The sequence below is a fragment of the Cupressus sempervirens genome, chromosome 10, assembly GCF_028749045.1.
Source record: "Cupressus sempervirens isolate cs-2001-9-10 chromosome 10, ASM2874904v1, whole genome shotgun sequence".
Lineage (NCBI taxonomy): Eukaryota > Viridiplantae > Streptophyta > Pinopsida > Cupressales > Cupressaceae > Cupressus > Cupressus sempervirens.
Genome location: NC_143127.1, coordinates 314,656,011 through 314,666,159, shown reverse-complemented (window position 1 = coordinate 314,666,159; position 10,149 = coordinate 314,656,011).

Genomic DNA, 10,149 nt, shown 5'->3' with positions numbered 1-10,149 from the left:
TGGAATTACAAAATTAACAAGTACATTATGCTAACCCACATGGTGCCTTCATTATAGTAATTTGCAAGACTAAGCTACGAATTACTACCCAGAGCTATTCTAGAAAATGTTTAGGGCTTTCTTAAATAGGAAATTTTATGCTTCCCAAGAAGATTCTAGACATTGAAAATTAATACCTAGGGCCGACAGACCCTAACAAAACATATAGAGTCGACTAGCTACATCTTTGATAATTATTTTAGATATTTTGGGTAGCCCAACTTCGAAAGACCATAACTCATGAGCTGTTGCTTTGATTGGCTATTATAACCACTTTTTGGAAATTTTAGCTCCTGATCTATAGACTTAGAATTGCACAAGCGCCCTTCCATCAAGTTTTTGGACCTCAACCAGACACTCTAAGGCCTCCAATGGTGAGCTTGAAGATTTTTTTGCAAATTTTTCCACTGAAAATCCACAATAAATTCTTTGATGCTTAAGCAAGAGCAATGAGATTTTTATGGTAGGCTTGTAACTCTAAAATGAACCTTCATGTAGAAAATGAGAATATTCTAAGCTTGTATGAAAAACTTACTAAAAATAGCAAGTTCCCATAAATATTAACCACCCTGTCTACTAGTCCTTATTAAAATAGAAAAGACTGAAATGCAAATTTTTTTTGGGCGATGCAAGATTGCTATTACACCCATGATGCTCTTGCATCAAAAGGAACTTAAGGACATAATAAGAAGCATAACTATAACCCAATGCAAACTCAATTGAAAGATTGGATGAATTAGCAACTCAAGTGGAAGAATAGGTTATTACATTAAGTCACTTGAAAAGGACATGGGAGATGTTAGTGGAGTTAGCCAAGGAAAATCAAAAGGTTATCTTTGACAAACTGTTAATTAATAGTTAAACATTGTTAAAGATTGCACCTTTAGCTTTGTTGTCAAATGAGGAGAAGTTAAGCATATAAAATCAAAAGGTGAAGCTTTGAGATCATTGGAGCAATATAGAGAAGTTTAGAAGTTCTAAGATCATAAGGAGAACAAAAGGGGGAGACATGATGTGAAGAAAAAGGGGGAAAACAACAAGAGAAACCAATCAAGGGTCAACATCAAGATCAAATTTGAGAAATTTAGGAGACAAAGAATTCAAGGAGTTCAAAGCTCACAAATCTCGCAGGTATTTCCATGATTTCCAAATGGGAAGATTGTTATAATTGTGAGTCTATTAGGAGATAATTTGTGTTCCCTATTGGAGCTAGTTTAGATGATTGGATAAATTATATGGTTTCTATTCATGGAAAATCATAGTGGTAATCCGTAGTATCCATATCATTGATCAATGAGAACTAAGTTTGCACATCCCAATACGTTAAATGGTAAAGGAACATGATATTGGTAAAGGAAGGACACATGTGACGATTAATGACCATAGGAAAAAGTTTAGTGGATTTGCAACTTGTTAAGGAAGAAATCAAATGTGGAAAGGGGATCATGTTGGATAGTATGAAATCATTGAAAAATATTTAACCTTTACATTGGGAGAGGTGACACATTTGAACTAGTCCAAGAAGTGGATAAGTAAATCAAGATGAAAACCAACCCAGTCATATTATCTCATTGAGATATGTGAAGTACATGAGATGAAAAACAAAGACTTTTGAAATTAAAATTAAGGGTCAGATTAAGGAGAAAAAAGAAATCATGTAAATATATAAGTTTCATAGTGGAACACTTATAGAATGATGAGGATGATGAGAAATAACCTGAAGAAAGAGAATAAACGATGCAAGAAGGTGAAGTAGAAAGAAAGGAATGCTAGTAGAGAAGTAGAGTGATTGAGTAGTAGCAATTATGATATAGAGAAAAAAAGTACAAAATGTAGTGTAATCACATCAGAGAGTGTATTGCATCTGATAGGAAAGGAGTTCCATAACTAGATCAAAGATTTAGTTGTTTCCTAATAGTTATAACTGGAAAATCCGTACATAGGGTGGACCTTAACATGTAATTATTAATCCCCTAATAGGGTATAATCTCAAAAGAGTTCTAATAATCCTTTAGTAACGTAGATTCTAAAATATCTATTTGTACTTCTAACAAGGTACAAAATCACTTCTAATAGGGTGAACCTCCCAAAAGGGTAGTTGTATGCTCTTAATAGGGAAACTCATTTACAACATTAGTAAGATTTGTGGGTACCATCCTCACCACAATCTTTACTTTCTAACAAGGTTTTTCATGTAACCAAAATTATCAAGTCATGTTTTATGTGTGTAGTGATTTAATATTATTATGCCTTGCTAATATAGGTCATATATTTTATACTTTGGAAGTTAGCAAGTTTTATAGATCAATTATTAAAGTTTGTACACATCTAATTGTACTAACTCACACACCCCCTAGTACCTATAATTCCAAATACACTCCCATTTGTACATGTTCTTGGTTTAAGAAAGGGGGACTTATAATAATTTTCAAACAATTTATCATTTAAAGGTTTTTATATGCTAGAAGATGATAAGTGTAAATACATGAAACTAATTCTCTTTAGACTAGGTTTTGTTTTGAATGAGATGGGGAGACAAGGGATGTATTCTTGTGGGTTCTCTTCATAAGGAAGTTTTTTTCTTAATCTACTATTCATTCGATGGCTTTACTTAAAAAATTATTAAATCTGACAAGTGAGACCTACTCATTGAGTGCCTCCTTTTGTTTTATACTATATTTGTGTACAAGTAAAACAATTAAAAAACAATAATTATATTCTCATAATTTTCTTGAAATGAGTTACATCATGGAACACATTTTTGAATGTACTTTTCTCCAATTTGAGCGATTCACAATCTTTCTCATTGTTTGTTTTATTTTATTTTTGTTCTCCATTTAAGTTTATGTTTTCTCAATTTTATTTGAAGGGCCTTTTGTTTTATAGTATTTGTTCTATGCTAGTAAATAATGTTTGTTTGAATTTTATTTTTAATTTGTTGAAGGTCTCAAAATGTTAAAATTGAATATTATTTCTTTGATCGTCAAATTTCTTTGTTTAGAATATGATTTATTTTTTAATTAATAAGTCCGTAAATATTTGCAAGTCTACTCAATGGATGAAGCCTTTGAACTTGAGGACTTTAAAAAGAGTCTTTTAATTAATTTTTTCTTGAGCTCTCTCCCTTTTTCCTTTCATTATATTGAGTTTTTGATAACCACAAGATTTTTTTCTTTCATTTAACATTTTTGTAACTATGAAGATCAACATTTTTGAGAAATCATAACTGAACTTGTTGTGTTAGCTCAAAATTATGTTTTACATGCATGCAATTTTTTTCTTTGAAATGATTAATAAAACCCCAAATCAAGTTACAAGGGTGGGACATTCATTAATGTACTTACATAGGTAAAAGAGTTTGCAAGATTCCTATTTAATTTTTTGGGTTTCTTTTATGAAAACATTTCGAGATCTTGAGAAAGGAAAGACACAGTTGATGAGGATGCTTGTACAATGAATATGATGAGATCCCAAGGTGCCATCTAATGAGTAAGACTTCTCTTAGCCTCAAGTTTTATAATTTATTAATATTAATTTGTGTGGGTTTATCTCACATAGCAAATTGTTAGATCATAAGGGTCTCCCCTTTCAATATCATCTATGTTCCTCAATTGGTCACCTTACAACACATTGTTCCCTATTGTGTCATATTGGTGCCACTACTTGGTAAATGAACATAAAGGATGGTCATCTTTTGTCGGAGCATTTGATTCTCTATCTACTCTCTCTTCACAAGTTGTTGATGAGTCTCTAAAGGACAACATAATATTGTTGACAACTCTCCATATTATGATACTACTTTTGTTAATGACTCCCTTCAAGATAACATTACTACTATTGATGAGTCCCATCAAGATGACACTCTTGTTGCAAATTTGACCTATGTGGACCTAGTTGATCCTACTCCACCTATTTTTATTAGTGCATCCCTCTTTGGCTAAGTGGATCCTTCTTAGTTCACTGCTCCTATTATTCTCCAATTTTAGTTGATAATGTGAAGCCTTGTCAATACTCTACCCTTGGTGTTGATAGTCTCTCAAAGTGGGTTCCAATAGTTTCTCTTCCATGTAGTGGGGTTTCTAGTGATTCTATTGTTTGGATGGTGATATGAAGGCATAAGAAAATTGTCTTTCAATCTCTCATTCCCCTTCCCATGTTAAGGTGACTATCTACCCACCTTTGATGTAGTTTAATCCTTATTTAAATAGTGTGTTATTAAAGATCCATTGTTGACCTTGTTGAATCAATCATTTTTTGTTTTTATTTGTAAGATATATTACCCTAATTATGCTGATTTTTATAATAAAAATCAATAAAAGAAAGATATTTATATAATGTATGATGATAGATAACTTTTCAATAATGTAAAGTGCATTTAGAAATTTATTTTCCTTATGTGTCACCCATTTCTTTCAATGTAATCCTCCTATGAGGTGCATCATTCTCATTATTTCTATGATGGTATTAGATGCTTGAATTTGTTAGTGATTTAGTCTATTAGATGAAATGATAATGTTTTTGCTAGTTTGTATTGGAAATATAAGAGGAGTAACTAAGAGGGGAGGGGTGAATCACTTACCACAAAAACAATTCCAAGATCCCTTAATATATCAATACAATTGAAAACCAAACTCTACTAAATATACTATCGTAACTCAGTTAGCACTGAAACACTCAGTTAACACAATAACTTGGTTTACACTAACAATCACTGTCACTCGGTAAACACTCAATTAATACTGAATATATGCACTATTACTTTGTTAACACTGAACATGCAAGTCGTATGATATTAAGTGTGATTAACCTTAATTAACTTAGTTGTAGATTCATAAAGAAAATAACATGAACACAAGAAAACCACCAATTGCAACTAGTTACTATTTTTCACTCTTTTGAAGTGAGCCCTATTAGGAACCAACCCTATTAAAGGTTACAAAACACACTTTTAGGTGTGACCCTGTTAAAGGATTTAGTTCACTCTATTAGGAGTGGCCTTGTTAGAGGTCTTTACACACTTAAATCTAGAAATGCCACCTTGTTAGAGGATTTGGAAAATAGCTATTAAGCTAACTCTATTAAGAGATTTGATTCACTGCTATGATTATTAGAGAGTAACCATGATATGACCTTATTTGTGATAAAAACTATATTTTCTGATATTAGATCTCTGTTCTGTCTTGAATACTTGATCCTCCTTGATTAGAATTTTTTTTGCAACTCAGTCAATTCAATTCCTTGATTTATCTTTTCAATCTTATGCTTCTTCTCTGTCAAAATTCAATTCTCAACTTGACCTTATACTTATATGTTTACCTTATCAAGTAATCTTGAATACAATTTCAAACAAATGAAATTCATCTCATGAGATGGCTAGAACTAATCAACAAAACTGTTACAGGAAAATCCTTCATTAACTGACCCAACTCGGTCAACACTAACTCAAAAATGATTTTCCTTCAAACTTCCTTTGGTAACTGAGTGAGTTCAATTAACATTGGTTCCATAGCAAATTTTCTTTGGCTGTTGAGTGAACTCGGTAGACACTGTCTTCTTGCAAACTCCCTTTGGTAGTTGAGTGAGCTTGGTTAATACTTACTTTGAACTCAGTTAACGTTGAGATGCTTGCCATATAGTGCAACTTCCTTTGACTTCTAAGTGAGCTTGGCATACACTGATTGCTCATAAATCCTTGACATTTCTATAACATCAAAGACAATATGCAATTAAATGATTATATCCAACAATGTCCCTCTTTGGCATTGATGGTAACACAACATGTCATGATACATAGAAATTTTAGGGAAAAATATAAGTAAGGATAATATCCTTAGTTTCATTCTAATTCTCATCCATGAGAACTCCCTCTATTAGGGTGAACTCCCTCTGTCATCAATATCTAATTGCAATGACTAAAATATCAAACTCTCCCTTTTTGATATCAACTCAAGTTCATTCTCCCTCTTTGAAATCTTTGATATATATAATTTTTTTTGATATATAATAGTAAACTCTTCATATTAGACATAAATTTTCTCTGAATAAAATTTCTCTGATGTATGACAACAAAATCTCCTTCTTTGACATCTTATGCCAAAGACAACAATCAATGTAGTTTTCATGATGTATAGATTCATATACAATCTGCTCTGACAATACTGCATCAACTTGTTTGATCTTCAACATACTTGGTTGATGCATCACTAAAATCTGATTAGTAAGCTTAGATAGGGGAATCACCCCTAGCTTACCTCTTAGATGCAAAAATGCATCCTTAGGCAATGAATTGGTGAATATGACTGGAATATATTCTTTTGTATTCACATATTCCAACCTCACCTCCTTGTCTTGTACCAATTCTCTCAAGAAATGATATTTTATTGCAATGTGCTTCATCTTGGCATGCATCATTGCATTCTTGGATATGTTGATCACACATGTGTTATCACATAAGATAGCAATTGGGTCATTGATGTCCTCCTCAATACCTAACAACAATTATACGAACCAAACAATGTTGGAACAATTGAGTATTGCAACAACATATTCTACTTCTTCTATAGACTAAGAGATACAATTCTTCTTCTTGCTTTTCCAAGATACTAGCCTCTTTCCAAGAAAAAGTGCTCCTCTACTAATGCTCTTCCTATCATCAACACTTCTTGCCCAATTTGTATCGGTGAATGCCTTCAAATCAAAGTTTCCTCCTTTCTTATACCACAAACCGTACTCTTTAGTACCTTTCAGATACCTCATGATTATTTTGATTACCATCCTATGATTTTCTTTAGGATTAGCAGCGAATCTAGCCACCATACCAATTTCTAATACTATATCCAGTCTTGTGTGTACCACATACTAAAGTTTTCCAATCGTTGATCTGTATGTAGTCTGATCTACCTCCTTGGAATCATTTTCATTGGAAAGCTTATGTCTAGTAGACATAGGTGTTCCAACTACTCTAGAATCCTCCATTCCAAATTTCTTCTGTATTTCTTTGATGTATTTTGATTGATTAATATAGATACCATCCTTCATCTATTGAATTTGTAAGCCAACAAAGAATTTGATCTCTCCAAACATTGACATTTCAAATTCCTTACTCATTTCCACATAAAAATATTTACACAAGTCATCATTTCTAGTCAGAAACTTTTAGTTTGATGCACATCGCATAAGAAGTACCACAATCTTTGACTTCATCAAATTCAACATAATTCAGAGTCAATGCAATATCAATCATCATAATGTTATGATTCTTCTTTTCTATAATTTCTTCAATAGAAATTCATCCCATGAGTCAGCTAGAACTAACAACAAAAATAAATAGGAATATCCTTCATTAGCCGACCCAAATTAGTCAACACTAACTCAGAAATGATTTTCTTTTAGACTTCCTTTCATAATTGAGTGAGCTCAGTTAACATTGGTTCCATGCCAACTTTTCCTTGGTTGCCAATGTGAACTTGGTAGACACTATCTTCTTGCAAACTCTCTTTGGTAGCCAAGTGATCTTGGTTAACACTCATTCTAAACTTGGTTAATTTTGAGACACTCATCATACACTACAAATTCCTTTGACTTTTGAGTGAGCTCGACATACATTGATTGCTCAATATATACTTGACATTTGTGTAACATCAAAGAAAATATACAGTTAAATGATTGTATCCAATAGTTTGATGACTTTGAGTTGAAAAAGTTTTTCATTGATGACACAAGATAAGGATTAGTTCCTATGAAAAATGAAATTACAACATTCATTGATTTATTTTTCTGTTTTAATTTCACAAGATAAAATATGACTTAGTTGTCCATTTTACATACCTAAATCTAAATGATAGAATATGGGAACACTTTTGTTAGAAAATGAATACAAAAATATAGATAATAGAGTTTATTTTGGCATAGGAATTGCCCACTACAATGAAAGATAATGTTATACCTTCAATCAACCTCATCACTAAACCCAATTCACTACCAATACTTTAAGAATTGTATGAGGAAAAATAAAGTTACATCCCTGCAATCTTTGCTAGACACACATGGCATAACTAGCCATTATTAATTATAACAAATAATATGACATTCACTCCTATACAAGTGAGGTGTTAACTGTTAAATTCTTACCAATGATTGAATTCTATAAAATATATATCACAATTCTAACATAGATTGTTAAAAAACAAAAATATTTTCTATAATTTTCATGTCTAATGAGCCTTCATAATCTTATTTCGACTAATACAACACTCTTCTCAGTATGGACACAACCACAAGTTGTGTTGAACCATGATAAATGTGGTGTATTGTTTATTGCATTTTCTCTTGTCTAATTTGATTGTTGATATCCTATTTTAACTTTTTTAATTCAATCCTTTCAATTGGTATCAGAGCACAAGATGTGCTAATTTAGAAATTAGTGTTGATTTTTTAGAAAGATGGAGGATGCAAAAGTAGATAAATTCACAAGGAGAATTTTTAGCCTTTGGAAGGTGCAAATGGAGTAGTTAATCAAACAAGATCTTTCTCCTGTGCTAGAAGGAAAGGAAAGGAAACCAACAACCATGACATATGAAAATTGGGAAACCAAAAGGAAAAGGTGTTAACTTTCTTATGCTAGAAAATAATGTTATCTTTAATGTCATACATGAGAAGACCATAAAAGAAGTATGGAATAAGCTTGCATGCATGTATGCAATGACATTGACTATGAATGAAGTCTTTATCATGAAGAAATTATATAAACTAAATATGAAGGAAGGGTGGATTATTTCTAATCATGTTAATGAGTTCAATACTCTTATTAGCCAAGAAAACTCAGTGGGCATGACACAAGATGAGAAAAAAGTTGTTCTCTTATTATATTGTTCACTTCCTAGTAGATGGGATGGAGTTTTAACAATGATTAGCACTTCAATTTTAGCCAAAAGTAAATTGGTTTTTGATAATGTAGCTTCCACTCTTTTGAGTGAAGATATAAGAAGAAGAAATCATGAGACTTCTTCCGGTGATTTTCTTACCATTGTCAACACCAAGACAAGGGGAATGAGCCATCATAGAGGTAACAATCACAATCAACGGGGATCTACATCAACCAATCAATCACGGTCAAGAGGTTGAAATAGAGAGTGTTGATTTTTTGGTAAACCTGGCCACTCAAAGTAAAATTTTAGGCTTACAAGAAGGCCCAAGAAAAGGTGAGAAATGATGAAGCAAATACAACCTATGAAAAGGATGAAAGGATAACAAATATTTCAACAAGTGACACCAAATTAGATTCTTTTGTGATAGATTCCAAAACCTCTTTTTGTGGAACCTCTTATACAAATTGTTTCACTAATTATCATGAAGGGAAATTTGGAGAAGTATTTCTTGGAGACAATAATTCTTGTGATAATATAGCTGGTAAAGGTGACATTATGTTGCAACTGGAAGGAGGAGACCAATGGTTGTTGAAACATGTTCACCATGTTCCTATGTTGAGGCGAAATATGATTTTTTTGGTCAACTTTTTGGACAAGGATATCATCCATTTTTTCGTCTAGACTCTTGAAAAGTCACTAAAGGTTCCATGGTTATTGCCAGTGGTAATGAAGTTGGTAGTTTATATCTCTTTCAAAGATCTATCAACGTAGGTGTTACTATGACTATTGTGGGTAAGAATGTGGCACTTTGGCATCAAAGTGTACGTGACATGAGTAACAAAGGATGTGAAGTAAAACTCAAAGGGGATCAACTATCGGGTCTTCAATTGGAAAACTCAGATTTTTTGTGAATATTGTCTCCATAGAAAGAAAAAGTGGGTCAAATTATTGAAGGATTGACATGCCATGAGGACTAAACCATTAGAGCTCATGTACTTAGATGTCTTTGGCCCTACCAAGGTAAGTTCTTTAGGAGGCACAAGATATTTTTCTACTTTTCTTGATGACTATACTAGGAAACTTTGGATATGTATGATGGCTAGAAAATTTGGAGTGTTTTCTAAATTCAAAGTTTTCAAAGAACTTGTTGAAAACCAAAGAGGTCACAAATTAAATGTTTGAAAATGGATAATGGAGGTGAAATTTGTTTGCTAGAGTTTGATAACTATTGTGTAGATAATGG